The 20187-nt window shown below is 44.8% G+C and overlaps 1 protein-coding gene across 1 annotated transcript in view; it reads left to right on the top strand.

The window, feature by feature from the left end:
• Positions 1–1915: 1915 nt before the first annotated feature.
• Positions 1916–20187, top strand: part of col8a2 (collagen, type VIII, alpha 2) — a 44475-nt gene continuing 26203 nt past the window's right edge. The window contains exon 1 of the mRNA XM_076754438.1: positions 1916–2649. The gene's annotated coding sequence lies outside the window, so the exon portion shown is untranslated. The remainder of the gene's footprint in view (positions 2650–20187) is intronic.

The following is a 20187-nucleotide window of genomic DNA, read 5'->3' as shown; positions in this document are numbered from 1 at the left end:
ATGACTGGATGAGGCGGGGGGGCTTTCTCGTGTCTGTGTGTGAGCTTCCACCGACCAATTTTTTGCCCCGTTCAGCTACAGAAAGCGACTGCTTTTGTGATAGGGTGTGATCAACAACACACACACACACACACACACACACACACACACACACCTGCCAGGGTGAATGAATGGCAGGCCTGACTACCACACAGGGCTCCTATTGATGACATCATTGCTGGGCATCTGGTCACTCCACCCTTTCCATGTTTCAGAGAGCCATTCAGTCAACTTCAACTGCACCATGGCCCTTTCACAGGCATGACGCCTATTGCTTATTTTTTAGTGATTATTCAATTTAGCCGGCTCCAGTCACGAACAAAATACTTTTCTTGTGACTCCGATGGCACAATCAACAATTGGCCACTTTATGACCCTCCATCAGTACAGTACAGACATCTCTGAATAGCAAGAATTTAAATCATTTTTCAAGCTTAATTGCTTTGCTATCTTTATATTCATAGAATTTGCCAAAAGTGCGCGAAAGGAACACATAAAACCCATCTGCATTGTACATTTTCCTGTAATGACACTCTTCAAACGCCATTTAATGTAATAACCATTATCCAAATGTGCCCTTGTCGAGACGCTAGTTCTCATGCAAGGAAGGCTAGGCTCAGCCTGTCTTTGATTCTAATGTTAGTAGATTACGCAGTCTGGGGACATTTATTATTATCATGAGCAAAACATGAATAAGAGACATACAGCAGGACTGCCAGCTTTTGATAACAAGCTGGAATGTAAAGAGTGATTGAAGTAATGAATCAGTGGATGCTGCCGAAATGACAAGGCTTTTAATAAACCAATCCAACTGGCGCAACGTGAAGATGAATAAAACCGCAAAAAACTTGGACAAGCGTGGGACACGGCTTTTTCTAAATCCTTTCTGCCCCTCTCCTCTCACTCTTTCAAGATCTACTTGGAGTAACAGTCTCTATCTGATCTCTGACTCAGCCAATGGCTTTGTCCCAGTAGATCTTTCAGGAAAAGGCTAGGCCAGCATCTCTGGCCCATCCAATCACGGAGCAGCTTTCTCTTCAAGGTCCACTACCATAGCACAGGGCCAGCTAACACCGTGCCAATTAAACTCTGAATGCTAAGCCTGTGCTGGTCTTAGTAAACCTCTGCTCTGTTGGAAGTTACCTGGTAAACGATCCAGCTTGTTAGCTGACATCCACAGCATGATTTCCAATTACCCGTGTTGATGAGAATTCATGCATTCTCCCAGCTAATGCTTGGCACGTTTTAAATGTAAGGTCTGTGTGATACTTGTAATACATCTTGTAGCAATGAATAGCCGGGCTGTGGTAGCGAAATGTGAACTGATGTCATTTACTGCTGTGCTTTGGTGATTAACCCCAAGAGAGTGCTATCATGTAATGATTATACACAAACGGCAGCAGCTTTTAAGCGACAACACAATGCCCCTTTATGTCCTCCACTTATCCAGTGTTATATTATGCATAGAGATCATTAATTGGAGCTGCAAGGGAAGTAAAAAGAGAAGTTTTTGCGGGAGACTTCAGGATTAAAATCTCCAGGCTGTTTCATGCCAGTATCTACAGGTTGAGCTCGATTTGATGATTTGATTTGTGTGTCTGTGTGAGTGAGGGATTTCTTGGAAGGTAAGTTTGGGAAGGAGAGGAGAGTGGAGGGAGGCAGAGCATGAGCAAGAGACGCCTCCGAATTCCCCTCTTCTCCTCTCTTTTTCGTTCCCTTCCCTCCTCTTCATCCTACCCCACCCCTCTCCGCACGGCTGCCACCCCACCCCATCCTGCTCACTCCCCTCCTTCCTCAGTACAGCCTGCCACAGACACTTGCTTTTTGTATGAAGGGGTTTAACCCAATGAACAATCCTGTCTGTCTTTCCCAAAATAAGCCAGTGGGAGAGGGATCGCCGAGTGAGCCAGGGAGATTGGAGCAGCGAGGTGCACAGCCCCTGGTTATAAGTCCTGGGAGTGGGAGCTCAGCCTGCTTGGACCCACAGCCTTTAGCTCAATATACACTGCCTTGCTGCCTGCCTGACTGCCTGTCTGACCTGACTGACTGACTGAGTCTCCCTCCACTGTTACTCACTCTCTCTCCCTCTCTGTCTTGCTCCCTCGCTCCTTCCCTCCTACTTTCCACCCTGGAGAGCGAGAGCGCACAGATTGGGAAGGTGCTCCTCAGACCTGCGTCTGGACAGCTTGAAGACGGCACAGAGAGGATTTTTCGCTCTTGTCTCATTTGCCTTTTCATCCCCTCTCTCACTTTTGCCGTCTCTGCCAGAAAGCACATGGATGGACTTTTTGGTTTTTTGCTGGAGGCAGAAAAATAAAAGTTAAGCAGACAATTTGCTCCACCTGCAGTTGAAAAAATCAAATTTTTAACTTTGTGTTTTCTTTTTTTTCCCCTGCTCTTGTGAGCAGCATTGGACCAATTCAGGGTAGCCCTTTTTTGGCTGCATGTTCATTGAATATCTGATGCCATCGCATCCCATGGGAGACACGCGTGGCTGAAGCAAGGAGGGAGGCAGAAGAGAGACCCACCTGACGCTCACACCTACCGCTGCCCTTACCCAGTGCACCCCCGCCCCCACCCCCTGCCCCTCAACGCTCTGAGGAGAGAAAGGTAAGCCCTACCTGCCCTCACATTCCTCCGGCTCTGTTAGCATCCTCGTGTCCTGTCACCTCTCGTCTTTTCACTTTTATCACATGTGGCTGCAGTGGCCGAGGCCAAAAGAAACAGGAGGAGAGAACAGGAAAAGGAGAAAAAATAAAAATAAAAAACAGACGGTGCAATATCTTAGTCATGGGACCTGCATAATTCTCCTCAGTCCTAAGCTAGTGCACAGAGTAATGGCTTGCAGATTAGAAAGAACTGGTACAGTTTGTTCATCAAGCTCCAGCCCAGGCATACATACTCAAAGTACAATATTCCAGTTGTAGCTCCGCACCCGCTATTGATTTACTCTGAGGGTCCTGACTTTCTCTGTAGTCGCAGTCGGAATTTTCTGTCTCCTGATGAGTTTGAGATGGTATTGATTACTGACTCGGCCTTGTGTGTGTATGTGAACTTTCAGGTGTAGGGCTAAGTCGTTGTTGATGCAACCGTACCTGCATACATCTGGAACTTTCGCTGATGATGTTGAAGTGGGCGTGGTGTGTATTTGGAGTGTGTATCGGGGTGGGGCAGTGTGGTAGTGGGATATGTACAGTGGGTTTGGCTCAGTGACATGTACTCTCTCTGATTATCGGCCTCCATGTGAATAGATCATGTGTTTGTATATGTGAATGTAGCTGCTGCTCATAGCCAGTGTTCTGTTGGCCTGGACTGCAGCTTGTTTGATAGTTTTTGATAGATTTATTCATGTGAGAGTTTATTGAAGTTCATACTGTGAGTGGAATGTACCATGGTGAAGGAATACTGCAAATGGACACATGGTCCTATCATTTTTCCTCCTTCTCTCCTCTTCTCTTTGTCCCCCTGTTGCTTCACTCTGTCCATCCACTGTGACGCCTCTGGCAAGCGATGCTGCATTCCACTGTAACGACATCCCTCCATCGCAAAAGAGAAAGAGGAGAAATAGCCGTGACAGAGTCCTCAGGTATCCCGCACGACAAACTCACAGAGAGGCAGAGAGACAGAAAGAGATGAGCAGAAAGGAAAAGGGCAAAGACCAAGAGGAACGCATTAGGGAAGCTTAGAAAATGTGCAAAAATAAAGAGAGGATTCCAAAATGCATGCTTTGCTGAGGAGATATCGATCACATGTGTTTCAGCAGGCTTTCTTAGCAAAGGAAGGAGGGAGACACAGAGAGAGGTGTAGAGTGAGAGTAAGAGAGAGGGGGAGAGAGTCTGGAAAAGACAGTGGGCTGGAGTTCTGAAATCCAAAAACATTTGGCAGCATCCCTCCATTTCACTGGCTTACGGCTAGAAAAGTCAGCTGGATATGTACCTGCTTGAGCGCGCGCTCACGCACGCTTCGAGGTGACTGAATCAGTGAGAGTATCAGAGTGTGTTACACAATCTTCAAGGGGAGTGGGTGAATGGATGCACACTAAAGCGTGAACTCTCCCCCCGGCACTGAGGTACAACAGGAGTTCTCGGGTTTGCAGGGCTGCCGGTGCAGCGTCTGCTTTACTGTTCAAAGTGGTATTTGCTCATAAAGTTCAGGGCCTCATATAGATTTACTGGTTTCCAGTCAGTCTTCCCACCCTCTCTTGGTTCTATTAAAGTACCTATAGATTAGAAGATTTATGCCCCTCTCTGCCTTTGCCGGCATCGCTGGCCTTTTTCTTGGCCTGTACCTCCGTGCTTGGCACATGCATGATGACAACTTTGTCCTGTAACCATGGCAACCCGGTGCCACTGACTGGGATTCTCTGCTCTCCAGTGGGCGGCAACTGTTCGCTTACTTTGTCACCGGTGGTTACAAGGAGCCCGAGTGTGTTTGTGTGTGTGTGGTGAGTTATTTCACCGCAACTAACAGCCTCCAACCAGCTGCCCATTCAGGCTTTTGATACGAAGTGCCAAAGCGTGACCAACCATGCACAAACAACAGTCACGCTGAACGCACAGCGGCACACACAGCACACTTTTTGCCCTGTGCAATACAAACACCTACATAGATTGAACACTCCTCACACACATGGACACACACATTTCAAACAGATGAACACACTCGCGCTGCCCGATGCCAAACCGCCTCCTCATATAGCGCTGCGGCTCTCATGCCGCGCTGCAATTACTTTATAGGCCAGAACGTGTTGATGTTGGGACTTTTGAGACTCTAAACTCTCCATCAGCTCTCTCCTCTTTTGAAAATCTTTTTTAGGATAAGTCCTGTTCTCATGTCAAGGTGGAACAACAAGGTTTTTCTCAGTAGATCTGGAAGCTTTTTGGTGAGATTTCATCCTCATTTGAGCAGCCCAAAGGAGAGGCAGAGTGAAAAAGAGAGAGTACTTGAACTGCTCAGGTGTAAGGCTTTATAAATGTCTCCTTTATCAGTCACTGTACTGCTAATTGTCAACTCTCAAATCACTCTTGCTTCATCAAAGAGACACAGGTAGAGTGGATGCACACTGTCATCTTCAAAAGAAGTGAAATGATTTTAAATGAAGTTGCAGGAGCTGTCTCTGCCTTGATACCACTTCTGTTTCTCACCCCTGTTTGGCTTGTAAAATATTCTACACTTTGTTGCCACAAGGGGGCACAATAACAGGCAGGTCCGTGTCGCAGAGACACAAACACATGGCGTCCTGAGACCGAGAGAAAACCTGTTGCTTTATATCTGAATAATTTTGAGTCTCATCACATCTCCCAAATTCTGCACTAAATCACCTCATGACACTGATTATAATGAAGGTAGTTTCTCCCCCTTTTACTCTTCCATCATTGTGATTTAGACGCGTCTTCTCTGACTCAGAGGTTCAGCATTTCAACACATTTCAAGTGAACTCAGCCAAAGATCTTTGTCTTGTCTGTCGTCCTCGTCAAGAATGCCAAATCTCTTTCAAAATGTTCTCAAAACCTTCACGTGTCACTCGCATGTGTGTGTGTGTCTCTGTAATGGTGTCTTTGTACTCCCTCATAGTCCCTTAGTGCATGTTTGTATATGCTCTTGCATGTGTGTATTAGAGTGCACATGTGCTTCTATTGCTCGCAGTCTTATGCCGTGCTAGCAGGAAATGAAGGAGAATGCCACTCATTCTCAAGGAAAAGTAAACACCCACTTATTCCTTTACTTCCTTGGAACCCAAACACCTTCAGACCACACACACACACACACATACACACACACACGCACACACACACACACAAATAAAGTTCCCCCATCTGTGCCCTTTGTTTCATAGGCACTTTAGCATAAAGAAGAAAGAGTGCCAAACAGGCCACTCCTTTAATGGCTTCACCAACAAAGAGTGTGTTTTCTTAAAGTGTTCTTTTCAGCCGGATGACCATGTCTGTAATTACAGCCATGCACACGCACACGAACACACATGCACACATACTGTACATGCACACACTTTTCAGCACGTAATGTAAGGCATGCTAACTGGTGCAGCTGATAAACTGAATGAAGAATTGCTCTGCAGGGCGGTGGAAACAGAATACATGCCCTGGTCTTAATCAGAGCCTGGACCATAACGTTCAAGATTAATAGGTTGGATTTGTTTTTCAGCTAAAGGGGAAGAAGGAAAAGACAGAGACAGTAAAAGAGGGAAACATATTTTCGTGTGCAGAAGCATGAAGATTTGCATCTTGTCTCCTTTTACTTCCTTTCGCCTCGTGTGCTTGTATTCTCTGAGCTTGTTTGCACATCACCGGTAGTCAACTTGGCCTGGACATGCAGCTGATATATGTGGAAGTCAGTCAGCTATATGGCAGACAGTGAATCTGCACAAACATACGGCCCTCTAGGGTGGACAGAGCAGCACGTTATTAATCAGGCTCTTGTATTGAAGGACATTGTTTTGGCTCTCAGTTCTGTGTGAGCCCTAGAAAAGCCGAGCAGAGGACAGGAGGAAAACAAAATTTTTCTATTATTCAAATTCTGTTTGTACGTGAATCCAGATTTTGGCAACTTCACATATTTATTTTTCCCTCTCTGTCGCTCTCTAATTCATTTGTCTGTCTCCCTTGATCTGTGTTTATCCATCTCCCACTTGCTCTTTCGTTCTCTCATAACTGTGTCTGGACCAGAGGGAGTTTTTCCACTGGGCTGGCAGCAGCAGGGGGACAGAGAAAGAGAGGCAGGGAGAGCAAGCGGTGGGGAGGCTTGGCAGACGCCCCTTGTTATTTTTCCTCCGCCTCCCATTGACTCTGTCAGCAGTGGCTCAGTCTTAGCAGGGCCTCCGAGCTCAGAGGGGCTTGACAACATGCCCTCTTCAGCGATGAGAGGGAACTTATCATGGGCACGCTTAGGGGACAGAATCAGGAGGAAGTGGCTTTCATCATTGCATTGCCACTTTTTCCCTTTATAACTTTCTCCTTTCCTCTTGACTTTGTTCTCGTTGTCCCAGCTTCTTTTTGTCCTTTCCATAACTTTTTTTTACTGGTGCAGGCTACAAATCCTCTTGAATGAAACCCCAACTCTTTACTGGGCTCAAACTAAAACCCCTGCGGTAAAGCAACCTTGTTCTCCGACGTCAGCCATTGCTTTAAGTCAGTGAGGCCTGAACAAGGCGCAGTAACCAAGCCACGAACAAAACACGTTATTGAGCAATGCTTCCTGGAGTCAGATCTATATTTTTCCAATGGTGTGCCGGAGGTTACTGGGATGGCGGCTCGTGTTTTCAAAGAGAATCCAACAGGAACAAACAGGAACGAGAGCCTCAGTGCTCATCCAGCAGCAGTGCTGTTATTAGTTAATGGGATGTGACATTTCATATTCCGCCGCTGAGGCTTGAGTTTTCCCCGGTTCAACAGTCGATATGAAGAAGCAAGAGTTTCCCTGTGTCTCTGGAGGATGTGTGTGATCTCGGTTTTGCAAAAAAAAAAACAAAAGATATCCATAACAGTGAGCGAGGCCAAATGAAGATTGTTTGATGTTTGGTTGGTTCAGGTAGCTGTGCAAATGAGCATGTGTGCACAGTGCATGTGAGTAGGTTTATTTGGCTTTGGTCTTTGCTACCTCATTCATTGCCCCTCAGTTCACCGTCTGGCAAAAATTTTGTTTGGGGCTTCCAAAAGCAGGACATTGGGCCAACTTTTAACAGGGGTCAGCTCCTCAGTATAAAACTCACATTATCCAACTTTTCATCTTGTTACAGACGTACTTCCCAAGCCAACTGTTTATTTTTATTATTTCACTTCAGATGCAGGATGGATATATCTCTCTCTGATGGGTCAGGGATTGGAAACAGCTCTTCTGAGACCATTTGAAAAGCTCCAGACTTTGTTATTGTTCAGTCTGAGCTTGATTTAGACGTGTGCGTAGGTGTTCGTAAAAGAGAAAAGAGACCGGGGTTATTGTGGTGTTATGGTTCCCTCGGAGCAGGATAATAAAAAGCGTTTTATTTCACAGGGCCAGATTTTCTGGAATAGGACATGAACACTTGCAAAGTGACACATGTATTGTGCTATATGGTCACACACAGTGAAGTTTTTTTTTTTTTCTTCAGTAGCAGACAGCAACCTAATATCTACAATCTGTCAACAGGTTTTGCTCCACCAATTACCTCATAGTTAAACTTGCAGCTGTTAAAGGAAGAGCTTATCCAGTTTCTTGCCCAGAGTTAGATGAGATGAGCAGATCGATACCTGTGCACCAGCACCTCTGAATCTCACTCTTAAATAAGAACTACTCTGGCATTTTTACACTTAAAATTTTTTTCACTAATTTAACAAAGATATAGCATGTGGCAGTAATTAGCGAGGCTTAGACGTGTTGGCAGGCAGATTGTTTTTAAACCTTTAAACGGAGACAGACTAGATGTTTCCACCTGTTTCCTGTCTTCGTGCTAAGCTAAGCTAACCAACTGCTTCATGTTAGGCAGACACATAAGAATGATATCACTTTTCTTATCCAACTCTGGGATAAGAAAATTGGGAAACATTTTATGGCATATTTAAAGCAGCATTCATTTATTTTGCGGCCATTTGGGGGCAGCAGAGCAAGCTGTAAACACTGACATATTATCTCCTGAGGAAGTTGATGTGGTAAACATATTAGCTAAGTAAAATAGTTGCACATTTCCAGCATTCATTACAGTGTTCATTCTTTAGTATTTCTGGTCACCGTGCTCTGTTAAGTGCTCCACTCTGTGTGGCAGGTAGCATACTGCAGTGCCTTTATCAGAGCCTTTTTGCTGAAAACAGCTGCCTGCTGTGGCTGGAAAACATAATGTGGAGAAGAGAACGAGTGACCCAGTAAAGCTGCAGGCAGTTAAACCACAAAATGAGCTGAAAGATATTAAAATGCTCCACACACCTGAGGGGACTGCAGAGCTGGGTGATAATGCTCTGTGAGTTCATTGCTACAACCAACCTCTTTCATATCAAAGTATTCATTAGTGCTGCACTGTACTGTGGTGCTGTCAGGAGAACAAGACATGCTTCAAAGAGTACAGAACAATGGGAGGTGATGAAAAATATTTTCATGTCACAAGAGAGTTTTTAGCATCTGTTATTACATGATAAGGTAACTGCTGCTACAGCATGGTGGGAAATGAACACTCGTCACTGTTAATGTTTGTGATGGTCTTTCATATATGAATCCCTCTGCGGTGTTTCAGTAGCAGGTGACTGCAGGTGCCCACCACATGGCCGCAAACATCTGTGAGCCCTCTTTCTTCCTTAAACAAACTGCCCAGATCAACACTTAAAATTTAGTTTGCCTCACAATGTTCCTCAAAGAGCTGGATTTAGGAAGAATGGTCCCCTACAGTGGATCACCACAGCCTTTATAGTTGTTTCTTTAGATTTTTTTCTTTTTTGACACGCTGTATTATGTATCTCAAGACCACAAATTACGCCTCCAGTGGCGCACACAATCTTTTTGGACACTGATATGTGTTTACCATGGCTCCAATCCCATGTGAAGACAACAAATCAAAAACAGGAATCAGACATAACACACACATTTTTGCTGGAGCCGTTTACTATGTCCCATGATTGTTCGATGCAGGATGCTGGTTCCCTCAGACTTTATGTTTAAATGGCCTTGGCTTTGAGACTTAATCCTTTTTGTACAGACTTTGAGCCCGTTGAGAAACATGTGTTTCATAATGCAATGCTCAGAGGCATTATGCAGCGTACAACACAACCAGTCCTTCAAGGCTTTTGTCCTAATCATTTCCTGTAATCAGCAGTAAAGTAGTGAAACGATAAAATGAAAAAGCGACTTTGTGCTCATTCCAGCTCGTTTGAGGTGAATGCTTTGTGAGCATTGCTTTACTGAGTGCATTCTGCACCATGTTGTATGTGTGTGTGAGTGTGTGTGTGTGTGTGTGTGTGTGTGAGTGTGTGTGTGTGTGTGTGTGTGTGTGTGTGTGGATGTGTGTGTGTGGATGTGTGTGTGTGTATGAACTACAGCTCTCTTGTTTCTGTTTATCCCTACAATATATGTAATGCTTCCTGGAGTTAGACAGGAGGGGCGGTGCAGTTTGGCAGCGTTCCTAAGTGCTTAAAGAAGCTGTTGAAGAAGAATTATTTTGTTTCATGCTTGCAAGACAGGAAGGGTTATTGCTTTGCCTAACAATTTAGGAGGGATACAAGTGGAGTAGAGTTTCATGGGGAACATTTGAGATGCTGCTCAGTGAAGACTAAGATAAACAAACACAAGGCTAATTGGATGACAGCCTCACTGTTTGCCTCTCCATCACACATACTCAGTTTTGTCTGTCAATGTGAACTTAAGTAGGTAACATAAGTAAGCATGCAAGTGAGTGCGGAATGATTTTCTTTATTAAAACTGGCAGTGCCCCGTCACGAGACTGTAGTGATGACATAAAGTATATTTCTGCCTATCAAATACAGCATTTAGCTCATACTAATTCATCCATAGGAGTGCAATGTATGAGAAGAATAGGAGAAAGATTAAGGAGCTGCTGGCTGTAAGAACACAGCTGTGGTTGCATAAAGTAGCACAGAAGTGAAGTGTCTTATTAAAAACAGAGGATGGTCAGAGACATACATGCTGTGAGTTAAAGTGTAGATGTTGCAAAAATGATAGATTGTTGAAGAAGATGACGGGAATAAAACATCTTCTACCTGACTTCTGCCTGAAGTCTGCACTGATTTGGACTGTGAGCGCTGCTTAAGTACAGCCACTTCTGGGAGGATGTCCTTTGGCCAACCAACAAAATACTTAATTAGGGAGGGCTTTGAAACAATTACAACTCACTTTCATGTGGCTTGCAGATGGCTGTGTACTCTCTCTCCCCACTTTTCCTGCTCTTCCCTCTGTGAGCTGCCAGCAAAAAGCCCTGTTGCATTGCCTCATTGCTAATTTGAACCAGAGAAGTGGTCATTTCCTAACAGTGGGCCCCGGTCCGCTCCGCAAGCCCAACCGACAACCAGCCCAATGGAGCCTGAGCTGGATTGCACCCAAAGCTGGGCAGAAACCACACAAACCCGAGTCTTCCTGACATGTGGTGAAAGTGTGATAGGGATATGGGAAACATCAGGAGGGGTTAGGAAAGGGGGAGGGCGATGGATTCATTTGGAAGAGAAAGACAGATTGAAGTACGACATGATGAAAATGGGGACAGGAGAAAGTGGAAGGGGGCGGTATTTGCGGGAAAGAGGCAAGGAGAGGTGAAAGTACAGGAAAAGATTTGAAGGTAGAAGAAGCAGAAAAGGGAAAATAAGTTGGTCTGATGAGCACTCAGTTTGTAGCAACCATGTGGCGTCTTTGATCTGGCCGAGGATTTGAACCAGTGTCAACAGAAACATGCAGGGGCCGTCTGTTTGCTCCCAGACACAGATCATTCCTCCATGAATTACTCCGCTTCAGTTCACCGCAACCTCTTTACTACTAATGTTTGTTTACCCTGTCGGGAACACCCGGCCCATTCCTCAAGTTGAGCAACAAGCTCAGTAATACCCCAGAACTTTCTGTGCCACTAATCTCTGGAGGGAAGCTGAGATTTAGGTCGTTTTGAAGATTTAAAAGATAAATTTAGGTAAAACAGCGCGACCTTTATATTCTGTAGTTTATTCAGTAACTCATTTCTCATTTAGCCCTTTAACACAGGATCCATTCATGTTATTCCAGTCGCTGTCTTCCATCATGCAGATGAGGCATGTTTCTGTATCTCTCGTAGTCTGGAAGGAAGAGGGAGGGCAAACAAGGAGGCAGAGGAGGAAGACGAAGACGCAGACATGTCCGCCAGATCGTTACAGTGAGAGGATGTGTCCTGAATGCTGTGTCCCTGCCATATGACAGCCTGTTGATTCAAACCTCATGTTGGGAGCAGGGAGACAGCGAAAAGACAGCTGAGATAGAGGCTTGTGCATGGTTAGACAAAAAATGTCCGCCCACAAAAGGGCTTTAGTAGAAATGCTGTTTTTCTTAAAGCTGCACTTATCAGTACTTTTATATGAACAATGGATCAAATCACCACACGAACTGTGAAAGGGTTTGCTTGTAGGGACAAAGCCACAGCTCATTCTTTTGTTTCTACAACCTACAACTGTTTTAGGATCACCCTCGATGCGGTGATCAACATCGGAACGAGTGGCAGCATCTGATTTGAGTGAAACAGCTCAGATAAACCCACTGTACGCTACCTACCTTGTAAACAGTTCATTGTTAGCTAGCTGTTATTTTACTGTTTTCAAAAGAAAACAATTTGAAAACAGATGCATAATCATCTTTTCCTGGAGGGAACTTTCCTGAAAAAAAAAAAGAAAAAAAAAAAGAAAAATCCTGGTGATGTCATCAGGATCATCTTGGATTGAGCTTGAAGGCATGTTTAACAGAAAGACATGGCCATATATCATGTACCAGCCAGGAAGAGTCGAACAAATCGATGCTCTTGAGTTGAATTATGGGAAATGTAGCTCATTTTTGAGCTTGAGCCAAACCAGGAGCTGAGGCTAAGGATGCCTGGACCTCTGCTGCACTGATTTTGACTATTACAGAAAATTGGACATTTGATTTGCTTTGGAAATAACAACAAAAAAAAAAAAAGCAGACCCAGATTGCACAAGTTTTCACTTGTTGAAAAAACTGTAAATGACTCTTTTACCAATGCCCTCTTATGATGGGCCTGATTAGATGGAAGCAGCTAGCAGGACAGCATAGACATGTATTCAATTTGTAATTGGTTCCAGGATGTCCTTCATTTGCAGTTATAAAAACAGACATCTGGGTTGTGTGGACATGGTTAAAATATCACAAACCATAGATCTGTGTGCTTAACCCCTCTCTGGGAGTGGATCAGCCAGGACATCTCGTCATGAGGGATGCTGGGGAAGGCCAGCTGAGATAAGCCAGGCGTAAGGAAGCAGGGAAATGCACAAAAAGCCATCCACTCTCACTTGGAGACAATGACAAATCCAGACTCCATCAACACTTGAAGGGAATGTGCAGAGACCCCCTCCAAGTCAGCACAGTAACAGTGCCCTAATGAATTCAGGGCCTTTCCCCTGTGGGCTGTATACACGTATGATCCAAAAACCAGGTTCCCTGACATTTCTGTCTGTCTTGTGTCTCTTTCTGCTCCCATGCATAATCTCGTTGATCACGAATGTCTTGCTTTTTCGTCTGGAGTTTTGCTTGTTGAAAGGCATCTCCCAGTGAGCTGAAAGTGATGATAGTCCCATAGTCTTAACGCAGAGCTCTTCCTACAGATGGTATGAAGTTTTCACCATTAAAATAGCGATAGTTATGCATCATAAAGATCCAGACCTCAGAAATCCTCTGTGGAAGTCTGAAGTCCATCTACCTGACCTGATATGTCCCTTGCTACCATTCAGTACCAAGACAGGAAGTGAGTAGTGTGGTAGAGGGTGTGGAGGTCAGGGTGGTGGCATACCTCAACCTTAGTTTATTTTCCATATCCATGATCTTTCCCTAATCTTAACCATTCTGTAGGTGTCAACAGATGTTGTAAAAAGAGACGTTGGCATGACTTGTTAAAAACACATACAGTGTTTATACACATTGTTGTCTAAGAACTACTGTGCGGAGGAACGATGGGGAGCAGAACTAGACAGAACAGAAGCTGAGCAGTGGGGTTTCTCACTGCTGCTTTCCTTCAGTGATACATATCAAACAAATGGGAGAACAATGTTGAGGAATGCACCGCATGGAGTCTGCATCGATTAATCTGCAAATCTCCTCCATGTGACGCTCCTCCTGCCTTCGTCCCTACCCATTACACTGCACTCAATACGATTATTCAGAGAGGAGGGGAAAAAGAAAAGCATTAGTTGTAATGCTGCCAGGGTCCAAAATTGTCCAAATAGTTCTCAGCCCTGCCAGACACAACAGCATATTCACAGGCCCGGCCTGTCTGTGGATTCAATTCAGTCTGGCACATTTGAGTCTGTCTTCGGCTGTGTCCTTTAGCAATTTTGGCACTTTGCTAAGATTCAGCCTACATGTCTTTTCTGTCTATTGTCAAGGAATGGCATGGCAGCGCTGTTGACCTTGTTCATCATCTTCAAAACACACAACAGGCCTGTTCTCTGTGCAGAAGCTGAAATGTTGTGTCTTGTCTCTCCTCTACATAAGCTCCCGGGAGTGCTGTCACGCCTCACCTGTAACCTCAGATGCACTTCATCCTATGTCCTCCCTGCATCGTCTCTCTGTACGTTTCTCCATTTGTCCATAATCCAGTCCATAGAGGGCGTCTGGAATGTGCCTGTAATCACTTTCAGTGCATTTTTCTGCAACAAGAGGGGAGCTCAGTCAGTAACACAAAGTGTCTGTGGTGGGTGGGAGCATACGCAGAGATACAGACAGGCAGACACAGTAATGGATGGTGACGTTTGTTAGCTGAGAAAATCATCTGATCTACAGATATAGAAATTAAGGTTGGCCAGGACTGGATTGTTTCCTCAAAAGTGTCTTAGAACAAAAAACATCTTTGTTCTGTTGACTCATGGTGCTGTTGGAAACCCACTTTTTAAACCCAGATGGAAGGGTTTTTGTCTCCGCTATCAGTCTAGACTCTATTTGTTTTCACATCTGTGCTTGCGCGATAAGCAAATTGTAGCCATTATCTTATGAGTGTGAGAGGGCAGTTGTATTTTTCCCCACGGTGTGGATAAAGAAGCAGAGGCAGAAAAGGGGAGGAAAAAACGCACACAAGCAAAAATGAGTGTGACCACTGTGGGAGATGTGGTGAACATCAAGAAGCTGGGGTGGAGGTGGAGGGCTTGGGGTAGGGGAGGGTGGGTTGGGTGGGTGAAAGAAATTTGGCATCGCCGATGGAAACGGGGTCTGGAGCCGGCACACACTCACACAGAAACACATAGATACACACACGCAGAGGACAGACACCAGCACCCATCATTCAAACAGCATTTTCGGGGCCATTTAAGTCATTCCAATAAAAACGGCAGCCGTTATGATACGTTGTCCAGGGGAGACAGAGGGAGACAAAGTTATGGCACGGGCAGGCTGTGGGGTAGTAGAAAGAAAATGCAGGAAAAGTAAGTCAGACAGTGTTTGTTTTTAAGTCTGCACTTTGAGTCTTTTTCATGTCATTCTCCCTCTGTGAGAGGGAGGCCAGTTCTCCAGTCTGGGAAAGTGATTTAGTGATATCAGGGAGGTGTGATGGCTTTATATTCCTGCCAGTCTTATCAGTAATTACTTTCATTTTTCCCTCAGCTAAACTTGTGATATTTACCGCTGGTGTGGTGATGTAACTTCATGCTCAGTTCCCTAATACTGACCCCATGTTGGCAACCAGGAAACATTTCATGGGATGTTTGACTTTGCTGCCTTTAGCTTGTGCTAATACTGATCTGTTTACCCTCATATGTTACCCACCACCTGTGTGCTACTGTTGTTTGATTCAGTTAACCCCCCGTCACCCACACTAGACTGCACTCAGAAGACAACCTCCTCCAAAAACTTGACAGACCAGACCAACATCTAACAGGAAAGTGGTAGTGGTGGGCAGGGGGGGGGTTATCTGTCTGCCTCACGACCTTAAATCTCCATCCAAGGCCAACAACCACATATGCAGCATTGCATTCCGACGACTGTTATTTCGGCATTATGTCTATTTGCACTGTTCTCAACGGAGGGGCTGCGAAAAGCCGTCTAAACACAGCTCTCTCATACCACGCGATCCTTGCCCGTGTTAGCATAGCCGAGTGAGTGCAAATATGGAGCAGGGCGATGGAGATGCCGGATAGCTGAAGCTTCTTGACTTTATGGCTTGTGTCCTTTTTTTTCAGCGTCTTGATCCTTTTTCTTCCATCTCCTCCCAGTCGGCCTCTGAAGCACGCAAATCCTCATTCCTCTTCCCCCAAATTACAGAAAACACTTTCTTACTCATCTTTAGTGGTATGTAGCAATGCGGATAACCTTCACTGTAATACAATGCTGGCAAATCTTCCATCTTCATAGCTATAATCCACTACACGTAAGTGAGAAAATATGTTTTCTTATCATTTGGATGAACTTACCCGTTAAACAGTCATTCCTCTGCAGTGTCGCACTGCATTAAAATGGACTCATCGATGCACTTTGCACCCTACAGCGACAACTTTGTTTATATGCATTCGTACACGGACATGTACACATACATCTAATCCACATTCGCATACCCACCCTCACAAAAATGTTCTGAGGTCTGAGCCTCAGAATATTTTTACAGTCCATTCAAAAGCCATTACCTCTGATTTACAGAACACATATTAACTTGTTCTCCTCTACACCCACTTACCACAACATGCCCCACCTCCTCCTGCAGCACACCTCAAGTTTTCATAAGCTGATGGTTTGACTATGAGTCGATGTCTCCTGTCCCCGTCTCGTTTTGTTTTGCATAGAAAACAAAAAAAACACATACACACACAAAGAGTGTTGGGGTTTTCACTCCTACCTCTCCAAACCTAAGTAAACACGCCGGCTTCCAAACCATACAGAGTCGCGCTAAAGAGACGCGTCAGGCAGGGCCCGGGGTTATGCTTTCTCAGCAGCGGGTGAGTGATTTGAAAGGAAAGAGAGGTTTTGTGGGCAATTTACATACGCGGGACTTTGAGTCATTTCGGGGTCATTTGTGGGCTGCAGGCAGCCATTCCTTTGGCTCTGAATGGACCATCATATCTCTGCTTGATGGCCTTCTATCACATGTGTTCTTTGACTGATTGCTTGAGCATAATCTCCCATTTTCAGAGGGAAAGTGAGAGAAAGATGTTTCCATTTGCAAGGGGAGACAATCAAAAGACTAGATGTACAATCCATTGCACTCTGCGTGCCTTCAGAGCACAGGTTTCAGAATTGGTTGACGATGCTCTTACCCACCTTCCTCCCCTTTGCGTTGCCCGCTTGCATGGTGTTGCTCAACTTGAGAACAATTACAGAAGTCATCCATCTGGTTGCAGTTTGTATCTCATGCCAGTTTGAGTGGGAACGATGCAGAGACCTCCAAGGGGTTTAACACAACAACGGCTCACGGTCGGTGAAGAGTGGTTGCATATTTCCAGCTACTGTAGCAATAAACACATTCACACACAGACACATGCTGATACACAGAGAGACCCAAGGGTGTAACTATTAAACCGATAGAACTCTAAAATCTAGTGACCGGTTACGTTCAGGGGAATGGCAGGATGGGCAGGTATTGAAAAGACATTAAACCCATGAATTGTATGGTGAGACAGAGGGAGAGAAAGTATGACATGTATTGGGCCCATGACAAGTGTAGTGGTGGAATGTCCCGGGGTGTTTGTCTCTCCACACCTGTGGAACTAATAGCGAGCCACTGAAGTCAGATGTCCTATGAAAATATTTTGGTGGAATGAGAGAGGGGGAGAAGGGGGGGGTGCATGGATCAGTTTGAAGGTTCATACCTAAGGACAGGCGTGGAGTTTGGCTAACGCATAGGATTTCCATTAAATGGCAGGTTTGAGGAACAAGATAATTGCTCTAACAGAGAGTCCGGCCTGAACCCCATCTCCTTCTCTATCCCTGTTTCCCCATAGATGCACTCTGGCCCATGTGCTGCAGAATCGTTGCTGTTTTGAAGTAGCTAAATTTTAAGCCAATATTTAATACGGTCATTCTTAAAGTTCATGGAGATCACTTCATCATTAGTCATTTAGATGTGCACACATTGTCACTGCTTGACAAAAGCTTCAATATTCCAATGAACATTATTTTGAAGGAAACTGAAGAGTTCAAAGTGCTTTGGTGGATTGAGCAACATGTGTCCTCAGGGTCAGTGAAACCTTTTTATAGCCAATTAAATTGCTTTTAAAAAATGCTTGGCTTTCAAGCTGCAAACACATTTTTCCTCCTTTTAGTTTTCACCGACAACAGTGATATGCTTACAAAGGTTTTATGAGGTCAGAGAGGATAGAAAGCCAGAATGTGGTATGGAAATGGTCCTGGTAGCATTAGAGGATTGGTTGAGGCTTTCCACTGAAGCAAACACCCCGCCTCTGCTCCCCTCTTCCTTCTTTGAAGTCAGCGATGGCAATACTTATCACAAATGATGATGTTCCCAAGTCTCTTTTGCGACTTGGACGTAAGTTGTAGTGGTTAAGCCTGGGACTGGGTCTTTTACAGTACAAAATATGTATGCTTTTTATTAGTTACTTATTTTTCTGAATATCTGCCTGTGGGGTGAAATACTTCTCATGCACAATTCAGCTTGTTTTAAAGAAGATTCTTTGATCACATGTGCTCTTATTGAAGCCAGTGATGTTAGACAGTCTGCCTTTTAAGCCACGCTAGCGACATGGCTGGCAATGTCTCAACAACTTTTGGATGGATTGGAATTTAGCACAGACATTCACAATACCCCGAAGTTAAGTCCTTGTGACTTTGGTGATCTGCTGACTTTTCCTCCAAAGGGTCACAGTTTTCACTTATCCAGTGAAATATCTCAATATCTGCTTGATGCACTGGCAAAAAAAACCTCTTATTATAACTGTTATGACTGCCAAACAGCAGCATGTTAACATTGTCACTGTGAGCATGCTGACTGCAGCTTTTAGCTCAAAGAACTGTGCCTGAGTACAGCCTCACGGTTTTTGCATCATCCAGCCCTGGCATTGAGGAAAAGCTACAGTAAAAATGTTTAAAGAGAGAGAGAGAGAGAAAAAAAGAAAACTAAAAATAAAATCTCATTGTGTGAAGAAATTATCAGATTTTCTAGCATAATGTACAACCATCCGGGCATGTTAGTGTATCTTCTGGGTGTCAGCTGTAAGGAGTTGTGGTATTTTAATGAGCACGATTTTAAAATTCCTGTCCCCAATTAGGGTAAGGCCACTGAAAACATACCATAAATGGAAATGGGAATGCTGTCTACATCATTTTTTGGGGACAGACATCCTCAAATCAGATGACGAAGAAAAACCGCATCACTCACTGACAGCCAAAAATGCGACCTTCGTGTCTCGATCTTTTGCCCTAAGGACACTCAGTATGAAGGATGATGATTTGAATTCCCTTAAACGCTGAGAAATGAGAGCTTCACAGTCTGCTACTCTTGGCAAACCTTATGGAAATGCATCTCTTTTTACATGGGAAAGACCTGCAACTGAGTGACAACACTAACAAACATGATCTTTGACAGTGACTGACATGGGATATGACCCGCTGACCTTTCCAACTGCTGCTTAATTGGTGACATTTCCTCAGTCACTGGGAGTCGCGGTGCATGCTCAGTTGGAAGGTGGTGAGGGTTTGGTGGGTTGTGACTGACGGGTGCTTAGCTGGTGGGCAGATGCTGGGTCATAAATGTAGACATGGCGAGCAGGCTGGATCTTCAAAGGGAGGCTTAGCCAGTGCTTGCTTTTACAGTGCTATAGGGTCACATTCCTCCCAGACACAGACTTTTAAATCCTCCCGGAGAGGTCAAATCTAGACCTGTGAATGGATAATGGAGGATTTTGCTCGAGTGAGTGTCTCGAGCGATGTAGAGCTGTCAAATGGCGTTGAGTATGTCCGTTTGGATGAGAGGAAACAAAAGCCCTCCTTCATTTCCCAGCCATCTTCGGTCACCAGAACAGAGCAACAGTGGGCAGACAGGGGGCGAATAACTCCGTGGATCAAGCCTCATCTAGAGCTGTGGCAAAGTGCCGAGCTGCCCCATACCACACAACTCTTCCCCTCACCCAGACTTTAATCTTCATCCCACTTTGATATCAAAGTCAGAATTGCTAATGTGGGAGGAATGGGAGAGAGGAGGGAGAGAGGTAGAGAGAGGGGGGAGTAATGGGAGAATAATTGGGGAATATGGTTTCCAAAGCTGTGTTATTTTTTTCATGAAGCTGAGAGACGTATTCAAGTCTGGAGATCAAACGATGTGGTGCTTTTTATGTTCTCGGGCCACAGTGAATGAAGGAGCTGAGGTTTCCCGCAGCGGCCTGCTCTGTGTCATCCGAGGAACTCGAGCAGCTCTCCCTCTCCCTGTCTACCTCTCTTTCCATCTCCCTCTCTGCCGTCTCTCCCGTCCTTGCCTTTAATCTGCTGCGTCAATCGTTGGAAGTCAGTGTGGACGTTGCTTGGTTCAGTGGAAGACGTTCA

Source organism: Chaetodon auriga, chromosome 17 (assembly GCF_051107435.1).
Source record: "Chaetodon auriga isolate fChaAug3 chromosome 17, fChaAug3.hap1, whole genome shotgun sequence".
NCBI classification, from domain to species: domain Eukaryota; kingdom Metazoa; phylum Chordata; class Actinopteri; order Chaetodontiformes; family Chaetodontidae; genus Chaetodon; species Chaetodon auriga.
The sequence above is the reverse complement of the archived record's forward strand: the minus strand, read 5'-3'. Positions and strand labels throughout refer to the sequence as shown.